We start from the raw sequence: 25,524 nt of genomic DNA on the forward strand, positions 1-25,524 counted from the left end.
AAAGCTGATGGACTACTGCACCATTTATATTATAGAGACTTAGAATGAGAAAGTATCGCACCTTTTGTAGGTAAGACTCAAAGGGAACCAATACTACATATAATTCTTACTAAGAGACGAATGACCAAAAAAAAATAAAAATGGCAACAATGGCAGAATGTTGAACCATAGTATGTTTAAAGTATAAAGCAATTGTATGTGTATGAGTTCTTAATCACCTGTGCCTGTTTCTTTTTTATGTTTATGGTGATCTATTATCATATTACTATAATTAGATCCATTCTGCTACTTACTCCTCCCAATGTGATAGCAACATCCTGCACCATATTTTCAGAGTAGTTTAAACGCAAGGAAACTGAAGCATGACCTATGGGAAAATCTATCTTCTACGGAAAAGAACACGGTCGATGAATGTGATAGCTTCCTTTGATCTGATACTTGCCATGACATAGAAAGGTGAAAAAACAGCAACTATACCTTTGTGTTATTTTATAAGGCTTGTTCAGATCATTATGTGTTAAAAGCTGGCTCCGGCATAAGACCTTGGCAGCTCTTTTATTATGTTAATTTTCATCAGGAAGAAGTTATAGATAAATAGCAATATCTAAATAGGTTCAGTTCAATTCATTTGTGTTCAGTAGGGAATTTTATGCAGCAAGGAGGGGAAAGAACATACTAAGTTTGCCTTGGTGTATTTATTGCTGCTTTGGTTGTGCAGAAAGAGTCTATGAAGACAGGAAGCCCTCTTGAAGTCACCCTCAGACAAAGTAAATTGCAAGAGAGGGGGTGAAATTTACCTGTGCTCCCCCTGTTCAGATAGGACTCAGTGTAATAGGAAATGAAGAGTGCTATATATCCACAAAATCTTTTATACAAATCTACACCTTTTTATTTATATACATGTATGTACCCAGAACACATGAAAATAACTATTTCATGAAGTACTATTTTTCTGATGTGTATGTATTTCTCAGACAAATGATACTGCTGGCCAAAGATATCAGAAAGCTGGTCAAAGGAGTGAACAGACTGAACTGCTTTAATATTTTTGAAGCATTCCTTACCATAAAAATCAGAATAGGAGTTAAGCCTATGCAGCTGATACACTTGCTATTTTGTCCAAAGCAATGTCAAGTCCACAATGTCCAACGCCCAGTTCTGAAGCATTCTCACACAACCAGGCTTGGTTCAGAAAAATACTTCTTTATTACGTGGTACATGTAGCTTGCAAACAGAACATTGCTAAAACTAAAGCCTTGGGTAAACTTCCCTCTATTTATCCCCCCTCCCCTTATTGCCTGGCGTCTCAATTCTTCTCAACCTGGTGGTGACCTCCTTCCATCCTCCCCCTCCTACCCGAGCTCCTTCCTGGCTCTTTGGGCCCCAGCCATCTTGCTGGCAATCAGGTCAGTCTAAATTGTCCATATATGATTAAGCTGCTTCCCAGCTCCCTTTACAACCATTAAGAGCAACCCCCCCCCCTCAGTTACAAGTGGCAGAAACAAATTAATCTAACTCCCAACGAATGCAGTACAATGGAAAACAACAACAGTTGGGTGATGCAGGTTCTGACATGCTGCCTCCCCCCCCAAAATGAAACCCCCTTCACCTTGATGGCCTGGAACCCTAGAAATAAGAAAAAGAGGAACTGGAATTATGAAGACATACATTCCATAGAGTCCAACAAGTTTACCTGGGTTTGTTAGGATAATTTTTATAAAAGTCCAAAATTAAGTCAGGAGCTTTAACAGGTCTTTTGGAGACCCATTCAGCCAATGATTTAGGGAAATGTTTCCAATGTACCAAATACTGAATGTCTCCTTTGAATTTTCTAGAGTCCAATATTTCCCTGATCTCAAAGTGCTGTTCCCCCTTGATCATAATAGGTTCAGGAGGGGCCACTGATGGCCTCCATTTATCAGATTCCTTGTATGGTTTCAATAGTTCACTGTAGAAGACAGGATTCATCTTCCTGAGGGTTTTGGGGAGTTTCAAGCATACAGACACAGGGTTAATTACTCTATCCACTGTGAAAGGTCCTATGTATTTATTATCAAGCTTTCTACATGGCCTGGAAGATTTCAGATTCTTGGTAGATAACCACACTTTGTCCCCCACTTTCCATGATTCATGTGGTGCTCTCTTCTTATCTGCCTGGGCTTTGTAACTTTCTCTAGCTTTTACAATAGCTTTTTCAGCGATTGGCCACAATTGCCTTATCCTGTTACCCCATTCATCCACTGTTTTAACCCCTGTCTGAGCGTGAGGAAGTTCAGGTATAGGTACAAAGTCTTGCCCTGATACAATTTGGAAAGGTGATAGCCCAGTACTATCATGGACAGCATTATTGTAGGCCACTTCAGCATAAGGTAATAAATCCACCCAATTGTCCTGTTGATGGTTTATGAAACATTGCAAATATTGTTCCAACCCTGCATTCCTCCTCTCTGTCGCTCCGTCCATCTGAGGATGAAAGGAAGAGCTCATTGCTTGCTTGGACCCCAAAAGGGTTAAAAATGCCTTCCAGAATTTAGATGAGAACTGGACCCCCCTGTCACTGATCACTCTTTCAGGACAACCATGTAATCTGTATATGTGTTGGATAAACAATGCAGCTAGTTCAGGCGCTGAGGGGATGGCTTTGCATGGGATGAAGTGAGTTTGTTTAGAGAAGAGATCAGTAACAGTCCAAATCACAGTCATTTTCCTGCTCTCTGGCAGGCCTACAATAGAATCCATGGCTATTTCTTTCCATGGTTTTTCAGGGCTTGCCACAGGTTGCAACAATCCATGTGGTTTCCCCCCTTGCCTTTTGGCCATAGCACATACAGGACAGGTATTTACATATTCCGCCACATCCCTTCTGAGAAAAGGCCACCAAAATTGCCTGAGGAGTAGATGTAAAGTTTTGACAAAGCCAAAGTGTCCTGCTGTTTTATCATCATGGCACCTTTGTAGTACCCGTTTGTGAGCCTCCTGGGGCACGTACAGTCTATCTGCTTTCCACCATGCCCCCTCCCTCTGGGTCAGTTCTTCCTTATTCTCCTGGAACCATTCATCCTGTTCCAGGAATCGATTTAAGTCCGTTAATAACTCTGACTTGAGGAGGGTTTTGGTAGCATTACTTTGTGATCTGGTGACTGCAGCTGCCAGTTCTGGCTCCCGCCGGTTGGGGATTACAGCTGACACTACCTTCTCCCATTGGCTATTGTGCTGGGGCAGCCTGGAAAGAGCATCTGCCAAGAAGTTCCGCGCTCCCGGGATGTATTTTAAAGTGAAATTAAATCTGCTGAAGAATTGTGCCCATCTTATCTGTTTAGGAGACAACTTTCTGGGTGATGTCAAAGTTTCCAAGTTTTTATGATCCGTCCAACCCTCAAAATCTTTTTCCGCTCCTTCCAGCAAATGTCTCCAATTCGTTAAAGTCCATTTCACTGCGAAAGCCTCCTTTTCCCACACTAGCCACCTCCGCTCAGGTTCAGTGAACTTGCGAGATAAGTAAGCACATGGTTTTAACACACCTTCCTCGTCCCTTTGTAAGAGGACTGCTCCAGGTGCTATGTCTGAGGCATCTGCCTGAATAACAAGAGGCTTTGTTGGGTCTGGGTGTTTTAGGATGGGTTCAGCAGTGAATAATTTCTTGAGGTTTTCAAAAGCCTCCTGACATTCTGCTGTCCATTTTAAAGAGGCGCTGGGGGCTTTTGCAGCTGCTGAGGGTTTGTCCTTCGTTTTTAAAAGATCAGTCAGAGGGAGGGCTACTTGTGCAAAATTAGGAATAAACTGTCTGTAAAAGTTGGCAAAGCCAAGGAAACTTTGCAGTTGTCTCCTGGTTTTTGGGGCCTCCCAAGCTAGGACATCCCGCACCATATTGGGATCCATTTCCACTCCTTTATTAGATATTCTGTAGCCCAGATAGTCAATGCAATCCTTATGGAACTCACACTTGGATAATTTTGCATACAACTGTGCATTTAGCAGTTTCTCCAGCACTTTCCTGACCAATTTCACGTGTTCCTCCATTGTTTCGGTGTAGATTAAAATGTCATCCAAGTACACCAACACTCCTCGGTAGAGGAACTCGTGCAAGACCTCATTAATCAGCTGCATGAATACCCTGGGTGCGCCTTTTAATCCGAATGGGAGGACTCGATACATGTAGTGTCCCAGTGCGCAGCGGAATGCGGTGCACCATTCGTGCCCAGGTTTGATACGCACGCGAAAATATGCCTCTCTCAAATCTAGTTTGGTAAAAAATTTTCCTTTTGCCAAATGGGCTAACAAATCTTTTATTAATGGGAGAGGGTACTTGTTCTCTGTGCATATTGCATTTAATCCCCTATAGTCTGTGCATAAGCGTAAAGTCCCTTTTTTTTTTTCTCTGAACAATACTGGCGCCGCCAGGGGGGATTTGGTGGGCACTATGAAACCCGGCTCAAGTTTTTGTCAATGAATTCCCTCAACACCCCCATTTCCGTTTGGGTCATTGAGTACATTTTTGGGGTTGGGTACTTCGCTCCCAGCACCATCTCAATCTCGCAGTCTGTGGGGCGGTATGGCGGTAGTTGGTCGGATTCCTCTTTGCTAAAGACTTTTGCCAAGTCCCTATATTGCCAGGGGATTTCCTCCCCTCCCCCCACATGGGGCTTCCTCCCTTGGCACTGCTCCTTCAGGGCTGCTGCCCCCAGCTCCCCTCATTGGTTGGGCTCCGCGTTCGCAATCCCACGCCTGCCATCCGGAAAGGTCAGCGTCTTTTCCTGCCAGCTGATGCGGGGGTCCCACCGTTCCAGCCAGGACATTCCCAGAATGAGGGGGTAACTAGCTAGTGGCGCGACCAGGCATTTTAAAGTCTCCCGGTGCGTTCCGACTTTTAACTCAAAAGCCTCTGTATAGTAGCGGACTGCACCTCCCCCCACTGCTGTTCCATCCACTTGCCTGAAGATTATGGAGTTTTCAGCCGGTGCACTTTTAAATTTAATCCGTTGACGAGCACGGGGCTGATCAAACTCCGGGAGCAACCTGAATCGAGCAATGCTGTGAGCCGGGCCCGACGAGTCGATCGCGGAGCACCGATCACTACCTTATACGTCATCGGACTCACCCGGATGTCCTCGATCGATTTGCTCGTGATCGGCTGGTCACGTTTTGGGCTTTCCTCCCCTTCACCTACACTCTTCCCTTCGTCCTCGCTGTCAGAGAGGTAGGCAATTCTCAGCCTCTCTTCTTCGCCTCTTGCCGCTGTACTTTTCCGTGGTGCTTTTACAGGCTTTGCAGGTTTTTCAGCTTTTTTCCCTTTCCCCGCGGTTTGTAGCCTTGGGTTCTGGGGGCAGGCCGCCACGAAGTGCCCCTTCTCACCTCAAATGAAGTAGGCTTTCTCCATGGCCTGCGGCCTTGCTGAGGGGGTTAACTCCTTCCTTGCTGGTTTCCACCCCGTTTGCCTGGCGGCGCTAGGGGGCCGCCATCTCGCCTCCGCGCCGTGCGGTTTGACTCTGGCCAGTTGCACCTCCAACACAGAGATGTGGGTGATCCATCCCACCAAGGTCTCTGGGCACCCTTGCACCACAGCCCTCTCGAAGAGCTGTTGGTCCAGCCCCTCCTGGAACACCCGCATGAGGAACACCTCTGGCCAGTCGGGGAGCATCGCCGCCAAGCACTTGAACTCCAGCGCATACTCGGTCACCAAGCACTGCCCCTGCTTCAGCTCCCTGATTGCCTCCGCTGCGTGCGAGTGGGCACATTGGTCCTCGAATCGGTCCCGTAGAGCGGTGATGAAGTGGTCAAAGTCCCCCAGTTCTGGGGCCTCCGCTTCATTCAAGTTGTTCACCCACTCAGCTGCCACGCCTACCAGGAAGCGGGATACATACAGCACCCTCCAGGCATCGCTGGCAAACAGGCGCCCGCACGTGCCCATGCAGATTCTCACCTGGTTCAGGAAGGCAGGCAGTTGGGCAGGGTCTCTGTTGTACTTCTCTACTAGCTCCCATCTTCGCAATAGGTCCCCTTCCTCCTGCTGAGGTCATGGGGCGGCTTGCTGCTGGTCCACTCCTCAGCCACGGCCTGTGGGGGGTTGGACCGGAGGCAGAGGGGGGGAAGGGTCGGCGGTCCCATCAGAGCGATCGGGGAGGGCTGGGAAAGCTGTGCCGGCCCCTGTCTGGGTGTGGGAGGTTGCATGGGAGTCCGCACCATAATCCCCAGCTTGCCCAATTCCTCCCTCAGGGCGCGTACTTCGCCTTCCAGCTTCCTCACCTGTTGCCCCTCATCCCATGGCATTGTCACTCTGGTCACTGTCCCCCGGGCTCTCGACCATCGAAGACGGGCTAGCATCTCTGGGGTGAGCCCCCCGGTGTCTTCCCAGAGGCTCAGGTCTCTTGGTGGGTCCCAGCGGTGGGCCAGCCGCCTTGTTGGATCCTTCGGTCTGGCCCCCGCTAACGCTTCAGTGAGGGGGACTTGCCGTTCCTCCACTTCTGCTGGCTGGGAGCTGGTCCAGCTGGTCCCCATCCCTTCTCCAAGGTTCCGTCTTCCTCTTTCTGCCTCCAACTGTAGAGTTTCTCTCTCCTCTTCTGCTGGTGCCTCCGGTGAACTTTTCTGCAGCTCCTCAGAGGCCATACTAAGTTGCTGGAAATGCCTCGTAGAGTTTCCTCTCAGGTGAAATCCAGTAACAGTGAGTTTTACCAAAATGTCAAGTCCACAATGTCCAACGCCCAGTTCTGAGCGTTCTCACGCAACCAGGCTTGGTTCAGAAAAATACTTCTTTATTACGTGGTACATGTAGCTTGTAAACAGAACATTGCTAAAACTAAAGCCTTGGGTAAACTTCCCTCTATTTATCCCCCCTCCCCTTATTGCCTGGCATCTTGATTCTTCTCCACCTGGTGGTGACCTCTTTCCATTCTCCCCCTCCTACCCGAGCTCCTTCCTGGCTCTTTGGGCCCCAGCCGCCTTGCCGGCAATCAGGCCAGTCTAAATTGCCCATATATGGTTAAGCTGCTTCCCAGCTCCCATTACAACCATTAACAGCACCCCCCCCCCCTTAGTTACAATTGGCAGAAACAAATCAATCCAACTCCCAACGAATGCAATACAATGGAAAATAACAACAGTTGGGTGATGCAGGTTCTGACAGCCAAACTGATTCTTCTTTGGATGTGATTGGCTGTTTATTGGGCCAGCATTTTAGTGATTCAGAGATATTTACAGTCTAAATACAAGAAACCAGTACAAGAAGACAATTTTAAAAATTGTTCTTTCTGTAGTCAATGTACAAGAGCTGAGGTCCAATATTTAATCTAGCCTATTTCTCAGTTGAACATGTGGTTATCTGAATTTTGGTCTTGTAGAAGAAAGTCAGTAATCTACAAGTCAGAGAGACAACTAAAGATGTCTGACCATTGTATTTATAAGCATCAGACACTATGAGTGATACAATAGACAGTTTACCACTATGTGAGTTACTGACTCAGCCTGTGTCTGAACATATACAAATGCGGTTATCATATGGGAGACTAGTAAATCTGCCTATTGTCATCATAATCGATAATGTACTAATCTGGACTGAGATAAAAAACCTCCTGCACATGAAGGAGCATGTAAGATGTTAAAAAATTATCTAGGGATTGTCCATGGAGGGCCAGTAATTACACCACAATGGAAGTAAGTAACTTTAGCTCTGTCCTAAATCCCAAATTTTCTGTTTCAGTTTGTCTAAGGCCTTATTTGGGCTGAGGGATGATATAGCCAAGGTGAAAAGCCACAATGAGTCAAATCAGAGTCAATTTGCCTCCTCAGGGATGCTTTCCATAAAATTTGTTTCAACCAAAATCTGAGGTGGCAAAGTGTTTTAACCGAGTGAGGGCATTTGAGCTGAGTGAGGCTCATGAAACAGAGCCTTTAGAAATTTAATTGCTGCAGGGATGGAGATATTGCCTTGATGGATTGCACATTTAAGAATCACATTGGAGGCTTGGGGGTGTTACAGAGAGTGCATTCAATTGATTATTCCTGCAAGTAGAAGGTTGGAAGTAGGCATCTAGATCCTTAAAGTCCTTAACCTAGTCAAGTGGCCTTTTATTCGTTTTCCATCTAACTGGGAACTCTTTCCAGAGAAGACTAAAGTCTTAGTTTTTGAGTAGCCAATTTCAAGAGATTCCCTAGAGTAATAGGTCACTAATGCAGCTAGGCATCTATGAAAGCCCAGTTGAGTTGTAGATAGGACGGCTGCATCATCTTCGTTAAGAATGCTAGATTTAAGTACTCCAGCCCTCTTAAAGGCACCCTCTACATTGGCTTTATTGATTTAAGGACAGCCTTTGAATCTATTCCTTGTGAGAGGCTTTGGGGAAAATTAGCCACAGCATCCACTGACTGCTACCTTCTCAGACTGATAATTTTGCTACACCAGAATGTTACCATAAAAATTACAGCTAATTGTAATGGTGATCTAACTAATCCATCCCTCCTATTAAAAGACTTAGAGTGCTGTATTCTTGCCCTTTTATAGTTTAATTTCTACATTAATTACACCATTGCAGCCTTTCCAAAGCCAGAGTTTCACCCTCCTAGTCTTGCCAATCAACCTGTTTAGGAACAGAGAAAAGTAAAGAACAGTCAGAAAGAAAACCCAAATTCAGTAATAATATAAAACAGTTAACACTTTATTATTTCCCTACTATTCTTCCTCATCAGAATCTACATTTTATGGGTCTATAAATCATTACAATTCAGCTTTTAAAGAACATATGAAACCTAGTCAATATAGAATTATGGTGTCAGATTTTGCCTCTCTGTCAAATAAAGCCATTTCAAAGGCTGAGAAAACAGCTTGCTACAATTTTTTTCTGTTGGATTAATATAACCAGCACAGGTCTTGTACGGGATGGGAGGGGTTGTAAGTCCAAGATCAGGGGTCAGGTCCAGATCATCTTTAGATGTCCCTGGGGGTGGCTGGAAGGTAAATTTCTGCAGGAGGCTGGTAAAGAAGAGGATAAGCTCCATTTTGGCAAGGTTCTCACTAGTGCATACTCTCCGACCTGGAAGAAAGCACATGTGGCAAAAAAAAGTGGGTTTCTTGGGTTCTTAAACTATTTCACATGGCTTCCCAAGGTCATATTGCCCCAAAGGAATAATTACAATCTTAGAGGAATAATGAATCTTCATAACTATCCTGCCACACTGAAACTCTTTCAAGGATAGCTTATCACTGAACCAACATTGGTTACATGCATGATATCTATGCAGACATATAGAGAGTAATGTTATCTGCAGAAAATGTCATGAATGCATCTTTTTTTACAAATTTTCCTTCAGAGTCAAGAAAATGCTCAGGATAGAATTCATGAGGTTTCTCCCACTGAGATTCATCATGGAGCACAGATAATAGCAATGGAGTAATCTGCATACCTTAAATATTGAAATTATATCAAGAGTATTTTCCTATTAACACATTGCTATAGAAATTATTATAATGAAATTTTAACAGTAGTATTGCAAATATACACATTTTTAAATAATGAGATATAAATACTAGGCATGGAGAAACACACACATTCAAAAAACATTAAGGGAAAAGCAGGCAAACAGATGATCAACTACATCCAGCCCTCCCCAGGGAACAGGGTTCCAGTCTCTTGTCGAGGTACTCTCCTGTTGCCTACCTCTTGTTTCCTAATTACCTCTTCCACTGTGGCCACATAATCTTTCCTTTCTGCTTCATCTTTTCCTCCTCTCTTTTTACGTACATCTTCTGGGCTTCTGTAAGTCGTTTAAGGGTTTTTCAGCCCAGCCATCTAATTTTTGAAGCTTCTTCTGAATATCTGGCCAAGCTTTAGTTATGAAGTTTATTTTTAAAATAGCTTGTGCCGTAGCTTCCTCAGGGTGCATTCCTGAGTATTTTCTCATGGCATCCTTCAGGCACTGTAGAAAGGGAGCCTCATCCTTTTCTTGCCTCAAATCGAAGGCTTTGGCCATGTTCTAGGACTTAGGCACCGCCTCTTTCATTCCCCTCACAACCATATTCCTGAGATCTTCCATGTGGGCCCTATGGGCGGGATTGTTATTGTCCCAATTAGGTCGGATTATAGGGAATTTCTGATCCCCGTGTTCCAGACCCTGATAGCGGCCACCCTTATAAGTTGTCTTTCTTCCCCAGAAAACAGGGTGGTCAATATAGCCATTAATTCATCCCAAGTGTAAACATTTGGACCCAGCAGATTATCAAATTGTTCAGCCACTCCTAAAGGATCGTCTATCAAACTTTTTAATTCTCTTTTAAGTGCTCTTACTTCAGAACTTTTTAATGGATCTTGGATGTAACTAATTACTGGGACTCCATGTTGATTCAGTCCCGAGGTCATTTCCCGCAAGGGGAACATGCTTAAATTCTCTTCCTCTCTCCTTTTCTGCCTCCTGCTCCTGTCTGTTTCAGTTTCTTTGTCATGAAAGGGTAAATCTTTGAGATCTCTCTGACATTGTTCAAGCTCTTTCCTGAGCTTAGAGTACCAGTTATTGGCCTGGGTATATTCTGGGTTGTATGGTGGTGGCAAGAGTTTTCTCTCCTCCTCCACTGCCTCATTGAGCAACATGAGGGATTCACTATTCCTCCTATTGCTCAATTCAGGCCACTGTCACTAAAGTGTCACTTTAGACAGGTCAAATTGCTCCAGACTGGTTTTTATCATACCTTGCCTCATCCCAGAGACATCTCCACCCCCCTCCTCATTTCCTATGCTTCTTGTAGCCCCTTGTAACCATGGCGATGTCTCCTGATCTCTCCCTAGTTTGGGGTAGTTTCAGAAAACAATAGCATAGTGTATCTAGGTATGCTCAGGAGCTATGGTCAGAAAAGGGAAGTTTTGCCTAAGAGGAGAGTGGGGCAACTTCAAGTCATTTTTAACTGCCAACAATAACTTCTATATTCCTCTTTCCCTCTCAATAGTAATAACACCCATCACATTTCCCAAACCATATCATAAGGCTAAACCACAACTAATAATCTCCTAATGTTTACACTTAAAGGCAAAAGGGTTGGCTTCCCAAGGTAAGGGTCTCCCCATTGGAATTACCCCTCCACAAGAGACAGTAGAAGTGGCACTATACTGATGATGGTTTTTACAGGAAAAAGAAACATGTCTACAATCGTTGTAGTTGTTGCTTTAACAGAATTAGGTTCTGAATCAAAGGAATCAAAGGACACTACGCCACGACTGAATCTGTTGGGCCCAGTAAGGACGCTGCACCTCTGTTGAAAGCCACCTTTCCACAGGAGATCAGGAGGATGTGGAGCTGCCAAATAACATGAAACTTCACACCCCTGGAGGTTCTTGCAACCCCTCCCTAATGGTGTTTCATGCAGCCTTAAACACAATCATTTTCCTCTGTGCTTTTAATCAGCATTGGCTGTTTAATGGTGACCAGGCTGGCGGAGGTTATTAATTTTAATTTTTTTTCTTTTTTTCTTCCAGTTTATATTCCACTCAAAATCTGAGACTGAGGAGATTACCCAAATTGCAAACTAAACTCACATACTCACTTTCTCACTCCTGGAAATCTGTTTTCCTGGACATTTCTAAACCAAGGATTTTCACCAGCTGCATGTATTCTGGCACCAGCCAGAATACTTTTAAAACACGTGGGAAAAAAAATCACCTGTAATTCCTTGCATGCTTAAAACACTTTATTACCTCTTTCTGCCGAACAAGAAATGCATCAATAAAACTCCTCTGGTTATTTGCATCAAGATCCTTGAGATGTTCTATGAAAGTGGCCTGTATCAAATCATGGAGCTTCTCTCAGTTATTCATTATTTTATGAGCACCCAAAAGGAATCTCAGCTTGAGAAACACATTATACACCTGAAACAGTATAGAATGATAAAAGAAACAGTATAGGAAGAGAGTTGAATACTTTCAATATATTCTCAGGTAGACATCTCAAAGCATTTTTATCAAAATAGGTTTGTTCTACAATCTACAAAATCATCATCATCAACATCATCAACAAAATACATGAATGCTGGAGCTATGGTTAGTCAAGGTTTCTAATTCATTAAGATACAGATTTCATGAATAAACCTTCTCACACTGTAGGGATGACAGAGTATTCATTTTCCAAAAGAGGAATGAATGAACTCATCCTACTGACATCCTGTTGGTTCCCAAACAAGAAATGAAAAAGATCAATCCAAGAAATGGAATGCAAGTTCTAGTCAGATAGTTATTTAGTACGTTTAGAGTTGTGGAGTACAAAAAAAATGTAAGGATCTGCCAAATTCAACCCCCAGTAAAACCAAATCTCAGTGAATCTTAGAATAAATTCAAAGAATTTCTTTATTGAGAAGCAGTCTTCAGTTCTAAGTTATTGCCAAGACTAAAAGCCCACGCGCGCCCAAACCCCTTTTCTTTCTCTTGCATTCACACCCCTTTTCCCAGTCCATCCCTTTCATGTTGATGATCTCAGCTCCTCTTGGGTCTCAGGCTGTACCTGCGCCTAATGGTTCTTTCTCCCTCTCCCCCTTTTCCAAAATGGCAGAAACAAAGCAAGCAAGCTGATTAACTATTTAATTGACTGTGAGGCTTCTGACAGAAAAAAGACTGAAATGGCATTTTTGATAGAAACCATTGTAGACCAAAGGTACCTTTTGGTTCTTTCCAACTCACAAGCAATATTCTTTGTTTTGCGCTAAACTAAGCATGCATTATGCACTGCACTACCAATATGACATGAATTTTTTTCTCCAGATGAACGGTTAGATTACCAACACAGCAGGGGTTCCTGCAAGGTGCATATTTTCTTCAATTAACCAGTAGTCTTAGAAGTGTTGCATATTCATATTGCTTGCCAAGTAAAAAAGAAACTATGATATTGCAGCAGCAGCTTTCAGAATTGTTACCAGGTCAAATGGCCTTTCTGGTCATGAGCAATAAATTAAAACAGATGTGATGGAAAAATAATAAAATAAATCTGGAAACTCCCCACTCCCCCTTGTCTCTCTTTCTGCCCCCCCCCCCACCTCTCTTGCAATCTCTTTTCTCCACTTCCTTCTGCCATTCTTTGCTCATGCAAAACAGGATCAGCTCCAAGCTATTGCATAACCCAACAGTGACCATGTTCTGCTGCCAAAAATAGCCCTCTTAACACTATCATACTGAAACAATGAGAGGCCCTTCGCCTGTCTGCTTAAGGGTTTGCTGTGGTTCTTATCTCGCAATAGAAAAACCATTTATCCCCCATTTAACACCTATCCAAACCTATCCTCGAATCAGATCCTGCAGATTTCCTGTCTCTCAACCTCAAAAGTGTATAAATTCTATGCTTTTCTTTCTTGAAAGCAGGCACCCAGTGATCATTGCAATAAACATGGTTCTTCTCCTCAGGGCTGTGCTCCTGTCTTTGGCAAAAATTCCACAACACAGAATTGTGAAAGAATGCCAGGATTAAACCTGTTCTTCATTCCTTTAAGATTTAGGATAAGTTTACTTATACATAGCATTTATCATAGAAACTATTTTGTACTCTGCATAGAAGATAGCAGGAAACTGCAGATGTATGAACTAATTTTATTTACAGTAATACAGAGAATAACTGTATAACCCATCCTTTTGAGCCAGGAGCAGTTACACATTAATATTATACTAGAGATATTATACATCCATTTGAGCCAGGAGCAGCTGCATTTCTGATGACAGGAAAAAAGGAGGAGCAATATTCTAGCCTCAGTGTGCAATGTGGTAAGTGGAAGAACAGCTAAGGATAGATCATGTTGCTGGCAGCATGAAGAATAAAATGAGTAACTCAAAAACGTTTAGATCAACAAATAGATATCAGGCTTCAGAAGACACCATTCCCCCCTCTATAGTGAATCTCCAACTTTGGAAAGGGGGGATAGTGCTGAAGGAAAGATGCCTGGATCTGAGATGAACCTGGTATTTCAGCACTGTTTACTTACTGCTCAAACAGTTATAGCCATATTTACGATAGTTTTAATAAGACAGCACAGTGTGGATGACTTTAGAAAAAATGCTTAATGACTTTCCTGTTTGAAATAGTATGAAGAAAAGCTCCAAGTAAAAGAAAGAAATTACTTATGAAAGGAAGCTTAGTGAGCTGCATGTAAGTCTCCATCAGCTCACCTCTACAAACCCTCCAAAAATCCACTGACTCCATGTTCCAGAATGTACCAGTCTAAGCAAGTTCTCTTATACAAACTGATATGAACCTTGTGAACCAAAGCCTCCTAAGATGCTCACCTTGAGCTATTGATCTGAGAGGAGCAGAGTGGTTTCCCAGGTATCCACATCAGAGAAGAAGCCTTCTCACTTTTATGCTACAATTTGTTTCTGCTGCTATTCAAAATGAGTGCATTCCTTGCAAAGTTCAAATTGTTCAATAAGAGTTTTAAGGACCTAACTTCCCACCTTTGTTTGCAGGAGCGAATTAATGGAGAGTCATATAATCTAGAACACAGAGTGCCTGACCTTGAAGATAATCTGAAATTGTTGACAGAGGTAATAGACACTAGATTTATAAAAAACATGCAGGCATTTTGATTCTTACACTTTGATATTTTTCTCAGAAGATTTTGCATCTATTCTGTCACCTTTTCTTTATGAAGTTTACACTGTTGTAATTCTTAAACTAGATGATGATCATGGCCAATGTATTTCCAAATAGCATCTGGAAATATTGCTGATTCCAGAAAGGTATTAGCAACTTTAAAGTATCCTGATGATTTAATACTTATTCATTGTAAACGGCAGATTCAGTCCAGCTCTTTTGTGTTCTTGATTGCTGTCTATCGCTGCCGTTGTTGTTGTTGTTGTCGATGGGTCTTTCCGTTGCTCGCAAAACCGGGAGTTCCCCAATCACGAGCTGATTGCTTTAACTCAAATCCGTGGCTCTCCCCTTTGTCTACAGTGCCCGCAGCAATCTGGCGCAGCAATCTGGCGTTAACAAAATGCTAAGCGGTGCCAGCTGGCCCATTAATCAGTTTGCAGTTTCTCACTTCTCCTTTCCTTGCTAGCGCTCCAGCGGTGAAACTGACTAAGTGCGGCTGGGCAAGTTCCTAGCCGTGCCACGCCGGCTGAATCTGACAAGCAAAAGGCAGTTGCTTAAAAAGTATAAGCTGCCTATGATGAGAAAGTGTTGCAGTTCAGCAGGTGAAATACCCTGGTGCCTCTTGCCAGGAGAGATGATAGGAGATGATCCATGTGGGGTTTGGGAGAAAATACAATACCTGTTTCCTTCATTAGACACTGGACCAGCCAGTTCCAACACTTAACGCTCTGCAAATTCTCAGGTACCATAACTTGGGGCTAAAACTATCATGTTATAATTTTCTTTTCCCCCCCACCCCTTGTTCTTTTAATGGATTCCTTGGCAGTGCATTTCTGTGCTGTTCATATTGTATGTATATTAGAGAGAAATGTTCCATGAAGGATGGTAAAAAATGTGTATTAAGGGAGAGAAAGTGGCAAAAAAAAAAAAAAAAAAGTATGCTAGGCAAGATATGTAGGACCATATATATGAGGAGCAATACGAAGAAAAATGCATGCACAATACTGGGATTTTCTGCAGCCCAAATCTGCAAACAAGTAGAAACAAACATGTTCAGTGGTGGGGGGTTGAATTCATGCTCTTAGAATAATTTTGCCATATCTTTTTCATTCTCTAGCTCCCTCCACTAGCACTGAGGGATTAAGTCAAGGTGGCAAAATAAATATTTTTCTCTATCCTGTTTGGATTTGCATACGCTGTCCCAGTTCTCTGATGTTACTGCCTACGAAAACTTCAGGTGAAATGTTTCTACAGGTAGTCCTTGTTTAGCAACCGCAATTAGTTTCAGAGAAATGGTTGCTAAGCGACATAGTTGCTAAGCAAACCATGTGACAGAGAATGAGAGAGAGACAGAGAGAGAGAGACAGAGAGAGAGTGTGTCAAGTCCACGATGTCCAACTCTGAGTTATGAAGCATTCTCACACAACCAGGCTTGGTTCAGACAAATACTTCTTTGTTAAGGGGTACATGTAGCTTGTAAACAGAACATTGCTAAAACTAACGCCTTGGGTAACCCTCCCTCTATTTATCCCCCCTCCCCTTATTGCCTGGCGTCATGATTCCTCTTCACCTGTTGTTGACCTCTCTCCTTCCTCCCAGAGCTTCTTCCTGGTTCTTTGGGCCCCAGCTGCCTGGCCACAATCAAGCCAGTCTAAATTGCCCATATATGGTTAAGCTGCTTCCCAACTCCCCTTACAACCATTAACAGCCACCACCCCCTCCTTATTTACAAGTGGCAGAAACAAATCAATGCAACTCCCAACAAATGCAATACAATGGAAAACAACAACAGTTGGGTGATGCAGGTTCTGACAGAGAGAGAGAGAGATGCTGTGAAGATTGCTAGTTTCTGCCTTATCATAAAGTTCTCTTGTGCAGCAACGCCAGCATTTCTTACTGTCCTGTGCATTGTTGTCAGGCACAGAAATTTGGGCATAAGTGTGCATATTGGTCAGAATTTTTTTTTACTACTATTTACTATTTTATTACCATCATATTAGCAAATAGTTGCTATCCAAGGCAGTTACTAAATTGACTACATGTACATAATACTGATCACATTTTTGCAAGGATTGTCAACTACAATCCAGAATGAAATAACTCACCAAAGCCCTTCGCAGAGTCCTCAGAAATGGGGATGAAGGGCCTCTCTGTGAGTGTATCAGCCTGGTTCACCTAAAGCAGTGTTGTCCAAACTTGGCCACTTTAAGATGAGTGGACTTCAACTCCCAGAATTCCCCAGCCAGGCTGGCTGGGGAATTCTGGGAGTTGAAGTCCACTCATCTTAAAGTGGCCAAGTTTGGACAACACTGACCTAAAGCCTCTTTGACCGTCTCATAGCCAGTCAGCACCACCATTTTCTGGCATCCCAGTATGATGCGGAAAATGGAACTATATTCTTTTGACAACTGGAATTCAGCAGAAGAAAAATAAGAGACCATTTTGATCAATAATTGGACTCACATAAGCACAATTCTGTTAAAAAAATCATTTCTCACAATTCCAAGACTGAGGTAATTTTTTTTCTCTTTCTTTTATATGATATATTATTATACTGTGTTTTTTTTTTTAAAAAAACTATTATTATGGCATTGCAATGGTTGTTAAAACACTTAAAAGAACTTACCTAATTTTTGTATTGCACAGGTTTAACAAAAATAAAAATACTATTGCCCTTTGGATATTCATGTCAGAAGTTGACAGAGGTTTTTGTAAGTTTTAAAGAAATCGGCTACGCAGGACTGAATGAAGATGCAGCCACAACAAGAAATATGCTTATATATCCTTTCTTGTTGAAGAACATTTTCAATAATAGTATTTTCTAATATATTCATTTCTATTCCTCCATGGGCAGCACCATTCTTGTTCCACTACACACAACTCTGCACATTGAGTCCTCAGCTCTGCACAAGCATTTCTGTATCAACACATCAAGAAAACTAAACAGCTTTACAAAATGCACAGAAAATAAAATATTGCCAGTTATTCCCAGATCTGTCCTATGTCTTGGATTTTGAAAATGCAGTTCTCGGATACTTTTCCTTTGAGTTTGAGCTGTTAACCCATTGAGAGAGAGAAAAAAAGCAATTTTATTAACCAAATTTCAGTTTTAACACCATCATATTTCATAGGAAAAAGTATGTGTATGCTCAGAACTAAGGACTTTTGTTTTATCCCAGGAAGATTATAATCTAAAATTACATGACCATTTTCTTTAAACACTATACTTGATTGGGTTATAAGAACTTTTGGATTCTGCAATATATTATAAGTAGCAATTAGAATATGGCAGAAAAAGTGCATTTGGAGACCCACATTCAGTAGAAGTTTTTAACTTTTTTTCAAAACAGCAAGGATTCTAAAAATCCATTTTGCTTCAAACTGAAACAAATTTCTAATATGAGGGTTGACAAAGAGTATATTTATCTAACAAATTATTAAAGATTGAGCTATCAATGCTATATTGTAGCAGTATTATGTATTATGTAGCAGTTCTATTATATCGTCATATTTCTGTGCACTGTTTAGAGCGTGCTGATTTCCACTCTGCCCTCTACATCTCCATGGCCACAAACTTAAAGGCACGTTTTTGGTCTTCTTTGTCAGTACTATTTCATTATGCCTTTCTAGGTGAAATGCCTACTCAATGTGACAAATAATCAACTAAGAACAATGAAATAATGAAAGCCAAGCAAGCTATCTGAAGAGTTGAAGAAAGAAGGCCACTCAAATTCAGGAACCATTTTCAATGCTCATTCAACATCTTGATGAATCAAAGAAGAATTGCTACAAAAAGAAGTAGTCATCAGATTTGGTGAACGATATAATTAGAAGTATAGTACCTGAAGGGCAACTCTGTAGTTTGGAAGATACAGTCAGGTCCAGAAATATTGGGACATCGACACAATTCTAACATCTTTGGCTCTATACACCACCACAATGGATTTGGAATGAAACAAACACAATGTGCATTAACTGCTGACTGTCAGCTTTAATTTGAGGGTATGTACATCCAACTCAGGTGAACGGTGTAGGAATTACAACAGTTTGCATATGTGCCTCCCACTTGTTAAGGGACCAAAAGTAATGGGACAATTGGCTTCTCAGCTGTTCCATGGCCAGGTGTGTGATATCCCCTCAGTACCCCAATTACAATGTGCAGATAAAAGGCCCAGAGTTCATTTCAAGTGTGCTGTTTGCATTTGGAATCTGTTGCTGTCAACTCTCAAGATGAGATCCAAAGAGCTGTCACTATCAGTGAAGCAAGCCATCATTAGGCTGAAGAAACAAAACAAACCCATCAGAGAGATAGCAAGAACATTAGGCGTGGCCAAAACAACTGTTTGGAACATTCTCAAAAAGAAGGAACGCACCGGTGAGCTCAGCAACACCAAAAGACCCAGGAGACAATGGAAAACAACTGTGGTGGATGACCCAGGAGACAATGGAAAACAACTGTGGTGGATGACCGAAGAATCCTTTCCCTGGTGAAGAAAACACCCTTCACAACAGTTGGCCAGATCAAGAACACTCTCCAGGAGGTAGGTGTATGTGTGTCAAAGTCAACAATCAAAAGAAGACTTCACCAGAGTGAATACAGAGGGTTCACCACAAGATGTAAACCATTGGTGAGCCTCAAAAACAGGAAGGTCAGATTAGAGTTTGCCAAACGACATCTAAAAAAGCCTTCACAGTTCTGGAACAACATCCTATGGACAGATGAGACCAAGATCAACTTGTACCAGAGTGATGGGAAGAGAAGAGTATGGAGAAGGAAAGGAACTGCTCATGATCCTAAGCATACCATCTCATCAGTGAAGCATAGTGGTGGTAGTCTCATGGCGTGGGCATGTATGGCTGCCAATGGAACTGGTTCTCTTGTATTTATTGATGATGTGACTGCTGACAAAAGCAGCAGGATGAATTCTGCAGTGTTTCGGGCAATATTATCTGCTCACATTCAGCCAAATGCTGCAGAACTTATTGGACGGCACTTCACGGTACAGATGGACAATGACCCAAAGCATACTGCAGAAGCAACCAAAGAGTTTTTGAAGGGACAGAAGTGGAATGTTATGCAATGGCCAAGTCAGTCACCTGACCTGAATCCCATTGAGCATGCATTTCACTTGCTGAAGACAAAACTGAAGGGAAAATGCCCCAAGAACAAGCAGGAACTGAAGACAGTTGCAGTAGAGGCCTGGCAGAGCATCACCAGGGATGAAACCCAGCGTCTGGTGATGTCTATGGGTTCCAGACTTCAGGCTGTGATTGACTGCAACGGATTTGCAACCAAGTATTAAAAAGGGAAAGTTTGATTTATGATTATTATTCTGTCCCATTACTTTTGGTCCCTTAACAAGTGGGAGGCACATATGCAAACTGTTGTAATTCCTACACCGTTCACCTGAGTTGGATGTACATACCCTCAAATTAAAGCTGACAGTCTGCAGTCAATGCACATTGTGTTTGTTTCATTCCAAATCCATTGTGGTGGTGTATAGAGCCAAAGAAGTTAGAATTGTGTCGATGTCCCAATATTTCTGGACCTGACTGTATACTTTTCCTGGTTTAGAAGGCAACTGTCAGTCCCTTGACTCCTTCCTATCACTTTAGAAAAGGCTACAAAACACCAGAAGTTTCCTGATTGCTTCGTATGAGATTTTATTTAAATCAGTGTGTCCTTTTAATTCTAATGGACAGGACAGGGTTGATAGGGGCCTTACAATCAAAATGGTTTGGAAGAGTTGACTACTTACATCAAAAACAGGGAAGTACTTAAAAATGATGTGGAACACCTTATGCAATATATTTGCTTCTGTTCTTGATGGCCACATAAACATCTTGAAACTTTATGTTTCCTGCTCATTCCTTTCCAGTAATCCTGTTTATAAATCTCTCCATTTCTGCTGTAGGAACTATACAATTTGAGGGAAAATCTTGGGAATGGGAACTTTAGACTAGCTCACCATGTCCAGCAATGTACTGATATTGTCCATGGATGAGGGGATTTTTTAAAAAAATACAAACTTGTAATGACAAAATTTATCACGTATTCTCTTACTTTATCAGTCTGAAATGTGATAGATTAATGTACATAATAGGGACAAATAGACATGCAAAAATCAGTTGCTTCTATATAAATGCAACAGATTTGTATTTATTTTTGTAAATAATATAAAATATCAGAATTTAAAAGAAACTAGTGCAAAAATCCTTGCAGATATTTTAAAAACACTTTATAATCTTAATCACACCTGAGGTTTCATACTCTTCTGTGAAAACTTCAAAATTTTACAGCAGGCCACAAAATGAATCTCGGGTACATCCTGGGGGGTGGGGGGGTGGGGAGGGTTCAATCCTATGGTTCTTTGAATCTTGCCATATCTGAACAGGAATTATCATCATGTAAATAGGGTTCAAAATTAAGTTTTTCACTCAGCATTTTACAAAAATGCCCTGGAGCTGGAAATAGAACAGAAATCTTTGGACAATGGCCAAATGGACAATGCTAAGAATGTATCTGCTTAAATATGTTCAGATAGGAATCCCTCTTAATACATATATTAGTGTAAAGATTTTTACATTTTTCTTCCTCTCTACATACCCATAAGTACATATGAATGCAGACATAATAAATGCAAACACCAAGTTAATCTCTTTTTTTAATAGATTTTCATAGACTCCTTAGAACCAACAGGGAGCATATCTGTCTTATTCCAGTTAACTGGTAACCTGATAAATTGCTTTTTGTAACAACATCAATAAATTTTGGTAAAGAACATCCATAGTTGTTAATCATCAGGTTTACCTTTAACATTGTTTTCTAAGGCCTCTTCAAATTCATTATGTGCAGATTTCCCAAAATGGGTATGGACCTGGATCCTGGTGGAAGATTTTGGAAGCTGTTGCTCTGGGAACTATCCGTTTTAAAAAGGAATGTAACCATAAGAATAAATAGTAATAATAATAAAACAAGTCCAGTCCAACCCATTTCCTTTCAGTAAGCAGCTTTCAGTAACAATTACAATGAAATCTGTAAACTGAAATGATAGAAACATGTATTTCAAAGTGTTGCACTAGGCAGAGCCCAGCTACTATTACTACTGAATCATCAGACTACCCGATATGCTAGATTAGTTCCAACCTTGCCTTTGCTTTCTGTCTCCTCCCCAGATTTATATTTGATTGTTTACCATTTTCTGCGATACTTATCTGGGTGATACCTATTTCTTAAATGAAAGCCTTGCAAAACAGGTTTAAACTCATTTGAACTGCACAGCAATCCAATACTTAGGACACAAGGCAATAACTTTTATTGAATATACATTGGCTTATGAAATCCTGTTGTCTGTTAATAGGATTTCACAATTCAGATAAAGAATCCAGCAGATGGAATCATTTAGTCAATTGATGTACTGGGTCCGGTACATCTGAGACAAGAACAGCAGAGACATGCTTCCCTGAGTAGGGAATATTCAGTGTGATATTTTCACACAGTGCTAGAGAATTTTCCAACTCTGTCTAATAACTGAGAAGGAAGTGGAGACTTTTTTTCATTTTCTGCTTGATCTCTTACTTCTGTCAAACAGTTTTCTGTGATGTACTTCCTCTTTGTTTACATCACTGTGGTCTAGTAGGGTTTTCTAGGATGATCTGCTATTCATAACAAAAACCTGGCATTTGAATGAGTGGCTTATTGGGCATTTGCATAGGAATGGCCACAAATCAGTGGTGATGCATTGCGGATCATCATAAATGGCCCCTTTAGGTTCTCCAAGCATGTATTCCAAGCAATATAACTCCTTGTGTCCACCTTATCTGTATCTTCAGTAAGCTCCAGAAAATATTCTAGGTGGGATCAGTTAAGTGGATTGGTTTTGCTTCCCAATAGGGATGGCTTGGATTTCTAGGTTTTCCAGGTGCCATGAAATCCAATCAAGCTTAGGCATTACTTTTCACTTTAAAGCTGATCTGATCTGATTGATTAATTAAAGTTATTGGTCTGCCTATCAAAAATATTTTCTGGACATCTTACAGATAAAAACAAATGAAAACAGGGGCACTTCTGTTACTTTGACTCCCCTCCAAGAATATAGAGAATACTTTGCAATAGCAGCTGAGATTCAAATGTTTTTGGTTGAAAAAGATTATTTTTAAATCCATTTCAACTCAGGATTGTTTCATGGCTGAGCATATTTGGTCACCATAATTGATCCGTGGTTGCAATTTGAGAGAAGAGTTCATCCTTGTTGATTCTATTGAGTTGCTTAATATATTTCAATATGTTAGACCAGAATTTTATTTATTCATTTATTCATTCACGTATAGCCCATTGAACTTCAAAGGACCATTGAACTGTGTGCCAATTAACTATTTTCTCTGAGGCTTCATTCTCATCTGCAGTGAAGGCCAAGTCACGTTTGTGAGTCTTCTGCCAAGTTAATCTGAGATGAACTGGGAGGCGAATTATTTAGAAACCCAGCACGTCCTGCTGAGCAAAAGTGGGAAGGCAAGTAGATGTGATTCAGGAAGCACTGTGGGTAACACTCAATCAGTGAAAGCATTTATAGGGCAGATCAGTCAATTAACATACAATTAAAGTGGATTGTTTATGGAGTATCTCTGTTTTGGATGTTGCAGCAAAAATAAAATAAAATAAAAACCAAATTGTATAAAACCAAAAGTAAGATTTCAACATAGTAGAAAACTACTATCAAAACAACTATTACAAAGAGATTTTCCTTCTAAAATTATTCAACAAGAAAGCTATAAAGCTGATTTGTCAAGAGAAAATATTCAATAACCTCACTAAAAATACAGAATCAGGGCATGATTTGGTATATCCAATACAATCATCTTCCCAGTGCCAGGAGCAAGATTATTAAAGAACCCTGACCTCTTTTAACTCCTAGAGATGGCTGTGAAGTTCCTCCATATGTAGGAGGACCATTCAAACTTCCGCAGTCTAGCAGAACAAAGGCAGGCTACTACAGGTAGAGCTTTGAAACAACATCCCAGAAGAATAAACAGAACAAAATTTTGTTCACATTTAGCAATGATACATTTAGCCGCTATTCTATCTGTTCCAATATTTTTGAAACAAATGTGATTATTAATCCTGTAAGTAGAAACTATAGATTGGAGGATGTTAAGAGAGGATGTCATGTAACTGCGACTTCTGACTTCCTGCTGGCTTCCCTATTAGCTTTGCTTGTGAGAAGCTGGCAGGGAACATATCAAATCACAATCCCTGTGACATCATAATTGAGAGCTGGGTGCCAAGCTTCTGGATTGCAATCACGTGACCATGGGGACGCTGCAACAGCCAGAACGCCAAGTCCCCCTCATTCAGTGCCATTGCAAGTTTTACAACTGCAATATTATGTATGATTCCCTGTTCCTATAAAAATATTCAGATTGGTAAAATTGCTTACAAATAGAATGTAAAGTCTTGTTACATAAGGACATAACAAAGAGCCTGCTGGATTGGTCTCCTGGCCCATCTGGTCCAGCAGTCTCTTTTCACAATGGGCAACCAACTCACAAGGAAGCTGGCTAGTTTCTCAGGAGATGGTCAGACTGTAAGGTTTGCCCCGTTCGACAGAGAAACTCCCGTGACACGTGTGGTTCACAAAAGAGGTTTACTCATGCGTAACGTAGCAGTCACAAGCAAAGCCAGGACTGGCTTGGTACAATTGCATCACTCGTTATATTCCCCCCTTCCCGCGCTTTTTCCGCCCCGCGATCGCGTTACCGCTGCGGATTATCGGCCTCCCAATAATCCCTCTTGATTGTCCATGATGGCAGGTTCAGTCAGGGTCCATTGTCCTTGATTGGCAGTCCCCCTCCGGCTTGGGTTGGTCCCCCCCTGTTACGTGCAAGCCCGAGGGTTCTGTGTTGCGCGGCGATCTTGTTTCGCTGCCTGCGGCCCCGTTCATTGTTGGCTCGCGCCGTTATCAGTGTATAGTTAAAACTTCCGCTGCGGTTTTCCTGTTTGGCTGGGCGCAGGTGGCCCATTAATTAGCGGCGCTTTCAGTTCCTCTTTCCCTCGCCGGTGGAGTTTGCGTGGTCTGGCTGCGAGCTTCCCCGAAGCCCCGTGCTGACCGAACCTGACATACCGCCCCCCTGAAGACAACTCCCCCCCGACTTTATTTCGGTTTCCCAGGGTATTTGTTGTAAAAGTCCAGCACTAGGTCCGGCGCTCTTATGTGGGTTTTGCTTACCCATTCGCTGTGGGACTTGGGGAAATGTTTCCATTGCACTAGGAGCTGGACCTGCCCCTTGTGCCTCCTGGCATCCAGTATCTGGTTGATCTCGAAATGCTGCTCCCCACCGACCATGATGGGTGGTGGCTCCCCCTCTGCTTTGTGCCAGGCATTCCCCGGCTGGTGCAGCTTTAGCAGGCTGCAGTGGAATACCGGGTGGATCTTCCTGAGGCTTTTCGGGAGCGTCAGCCTGACGGTTACTGGATTGATGACCTCTGCAATGGGGAACGGCCCCACAAACCTCGGGCTGAGTTTTTTCGATGTCTGGTGTGTCTTTAGGTTTTTGGTTGACAAATACACCTGGTCCCCCACTTTCCACTGCTCCTCGGGGAGTCTCTTGCGGTCCACGTGTTTTTTGTAATCGGCTTTGGCTCTTTGCAATGCCGCGTGCGCCGCTCGCCGGGTGGCGTCGATTTGGGCGAACCAGGCATCCAGGGAGTTGATTTGGGATTCCGGCTGAGGCAACTCTGGCATGGGGACGAAGTCTCTCCCGGTGGCTACTTTGAATGGAGAAAAGCCGGTACTTTTGTGGACGGTGTTATTGTATGCTGCTTCCGCGAATGGCAGTAGCTCCGCCCAATCGTCCTGTTGGTGTCCCACGTAGCAGCGCAGGTACTGTTCGAGCCCCCCGTTCAGGCGTTCCGTGGCTCCCTCCGTCTGCGGATGCGCCACGGAGGAAAGGGCTTGCTTCGTCCCCACCCGCTTCAGGAAC

General features: G+C 42.4%; 1 pseudogene; it reads right to left on the reverse strand.

Moving 5' to 3' along the window:
* Positions 1 to 8,565: 8,565 nt before the first annotated feature.
* On the reverse strand, positions 8,566 to 21,538 carry LOC148216964 (cytochrome P450 2K6-like; annotated as a pseudogene).
* Positions 21,539 to 25,524: the final 3,986 nt, after the last annotated feature.

The sequence above is a fragment of the Python bivittatus genome, unplaced genomic scaffold, assembly GCF_059951505.1.
Source record: "Python bivittatus isolate LINGU-HERP-01145 unplaced genomic scaffold, Pbiv_v1 ctg000020_np1212, whole genome shotgun sequence".
NCBI lineage: Eukaryota > Metazoa > Chordata > Lepidosauria > Squamata > Pythonidae > Python > Python bivittatus.